Genomic DNA, 3,070 nt, shown 5'->3' with positions numbered 1-3,070 from the left:
GTGAGTGGCTTGCTCAGATAGCGTTGACGGAGGTGCCACAGGAGGGTTAAGTGGGCGGTCCATTGCTATAAGCAAGGAGAGGGCTGGGAGTACCTCCACAGACCTGGGGGCAAAGACAAAGAAAGGAGTTTGCCCTGTTGGGAAAGAAACGCAGAAGCAGCTGTCCACAGAGAGCCCGATGCAGAGAGCAAAACTGCCTGGCAGGCAGCCATGGCAGTGCATGATGTGCTCCTGGCAGGGACCTAAGGGATACGTGTGCTCCCTTCTTACTAACCTTCCTTGCCACCCTATCCCAGTGTCTTGGAACAGTGTGAGCTTTCCTAGGGCTCCTCTCAACTTGCCTGATGTAGAATAGACTTAATTAGTTTCAGGGGGAATCCATCATTGTGGTGTACACTCATTACCTGAGTTAAAAGAAACTCTGTGTGTTTGCCTTCGGGTGTGCAGGCACTTTGAGACAACACTCCCCTTATACCTTGAAATTGCTGGACTGTTATTGGAGTCCTTGGGCTTGACAAGTTGGCAAGAGACTGGGAAATTTCTCAAACAGTTAAGGAAAATGCTCACAATGATGAAGGGGCCAAGGAATTAGCCCCCGCAGATCCTGTTCTACTCAAACTCCTCTTTTAAGTTCTGCATGTCTACCATGAGCCATGAACAGAGTTAGCTCAACAGAAGACACAGATGTCAATACGACTCTGTCCTTGGTGTCAAAGGCTTTATAATCCAGGAGAATGGGATCACGCAGATCTCCTAAGACTTTGATACAAACCAAACTATAAGGGAGGTACAAATGAAGTGTTGGGTCTCCAGAAGCTGAGGAAAGCACATACCATTGGAAACGCCATGAAAGTCTTCATGGACAAGTGCCATTGAAAGATACATAACATTTTTACAGGCGAGGGTGAAGTAAGAGTCCCAGAGGAAGAATCATTGTAAACACACCAGTGTGGGCAGGAAAAGGAGAGCAAGTGAGTCCTTTAGGGCAGAGGATGACAAAACAGCAGAAACTGGGCCTGGAAAGGTAGACAGGGACTGTAATTGCCAAGAGAAGCTCCCACCGAATTCTGTAGGCCGTGAACAGCCTCTGGTGGGGATATCCACCACTGCTAAGGATATCCACCACTCTTGGCTGGAAGGAACAGCCAAATTCCTGCTCTGGTTTCAGCTCAGTGAATTTCAACACACCAGTGTGGAGGACATACTTTGCATGAGGCACAGTCTATGTCTTTAAGAGCCTTGCAGTTTGGGGACAGGGAAGAAAGAGGCAAAGAAATTAGACAAAGATACCTAGAATCACAATACAGCACATGAGTGGTGAAAGGGGCATCTGCCAGAGTCTCAATGAAATCTTAGACCTGCCTGATGGGGCTCTTGTCAGCTTTTCCAAGATGGAGACCAGGCTTTCTTCATCTTGGCGTGACCTGGGTCTCACTCAGTGCCCTGCACTTGGTAGACGTTCATTAAATGAAAGAACAAATTCTCCTGTCATGCATCATCTGTTGAGGATGTCTGTTGTAAGTTCACATAGCACTACCTAACTTTGGTTCACATTGTTCCTCTCTTCTCTCACCCATATTTTCCCCACCTCAGTACTATTTTACAGAACTCTGATTCTTTCAGTGATTACAGAGTCTGTGCTGCATAATTTAAGTGTTCCTATTCCTTGCAGCTGCTTCCTGTGTGCTAGTCATATAAGCTCCCTTCTTAAATGATTGCAAGTCTCACAATACTTAGAATATATTGGCTGCTGATTCGTTGGGAAATAACCCATTATGGGAATAGGGAGCAGAAACTGATGTTATGGAGTGTCAGGCAGTATTGGTGCAGTGTATACACTGGCAGAGAGTCTGGGTAGTGTGGCCTGGTGAAGGGAAAACTGGAGAACAAAACAATTTTGCTGTCTAAATACCCTTAATGCAGTTGCCCCAAACCTGTGGCTCACCTTCTCTGAGGACAAAAGAGGAGGAAGCATATCTGTCTTATGGCATGTAGGATAATATGAAATTTCATACACTGGACTGGGTGGCTTAGAGAGGCCAGGAAATCCCTTCCCTATCCTGAAAGTCCTTAAAGACAAAAGGAATCATCTGTCCAAGAAGCTGAGACTGCAGGATAAGCTGGCTGTCTTCTGAGCAGTGACAGTTGGAGTGTTCACCCTTGCTGTCCTTGTCAAAGTCACAGGCAAGAAAGGAGAATCCTTTGGGTAAAATGTCTTAGAAGAACTGTTGATTTACCCTTTTGCTTTATGATCTCCTGATGCAGTGAACAAGGTTCGGGGAGATTAGCTGACTGCAGGCAGACCGATGTTCCTGTGTAGAGAAACAAGATAGATTCTCATTATTATCCAGCTCATTTTCCCAAGAATTATGTATTCCCTGGTCAGAAAATGACCCTCAAACCTTTTCAGCTACATTCAATAAATAGCTGATCAACACTTTCTGCATTTGGCTATATGCTCTTTGCAGTGATTACTGCTTTCTGCAGTGATTAATGCTGCCTCCCTAACTACATTATCAAAGGATAGGTATCAAGTCAGACTATTTCTGTAGGATCCCCTGATAGTAAGTGCTCAATAAATACACACATGAATAACAACCTTATATAATAATTTTCAAGTACTTTCCCCAGATAATTTCTAATTTAATCCTCACAACAACCCTGTGCAGTAGGCACTATTATTAACTCCTATTTTCCAGAGAAGGAAGCCAATGATCACAGATGTTAAGAGCGGCGCCTGTGGCTCAAAGGAGTAGGGCACCGGCCCCATGTATCAGAGGTGGCGGGTTCAAACCCAGCCCTGGCCAAAAAAAAAAAACTGAAAAAAAAAAAGATGTTAAGTGGCACATCCAGGATCATATAGCCAGTAAAGAAGAGTTCTTTCTACTACAATTTGCTGCTTAAATGAACTGCTTGAAAAAAGTGTTAGCCTACATGGCGCCTGTGGCTCAAGGAGTAGGGCACTGGCCCCATATACCAGGGTTGGCGGGTTCAAGCCCGGCCCCCGCCAAATCTGCAAAAAAAGTGTCAGCTCAATCTTTCCCCCATTACATATCTTTTTTTTTTTTTT

At 44.9% G+C, this 3,070-nt stretch overlaps 1 long non-coding RNA gene across 1 annotated transcript in view; it reads right to left on the bottom strand.

Annotated features, from left to right (window-relative positions):
* The window catches only part of LOC111723809, an 8,032-nt gene that overhangs the window by 4,474 nt on the left and 488 nt on the right, over positions 1–3,070 (bottom strand). The window contains exon 2 of the long non-coding RNA XR_002772273.1: positions 2,238–2,312. This is a non-coding gene — a long non-coding RNA (uncharacterized LOC111723809). The remainder of the gene's footprint in view (positions 1–2,237; positions 2,313–3,070) is intronic.

The sequence above is a fragment of the Otolemur garnettii genome, unplaced genomic scaffold (assembly GCF_000181295.1).
Source record: "Otolemur garnettii isolate 467f Iridium unplaced genomic scaffold, OtoGar3 scaffold00016, whole genome shotgun sequence".
Lineage (NCBI taxonomy): Eukaryota > Metazoa > Chordata > Mammalia > Primates > Galagidae > Otolemur > Otolemur garnettii.
The sequence above is the reverse complement of the archived record's forward strand: the minus strand, read 5'-3'. Positions and strand labels throughout refer to the sequence as shown.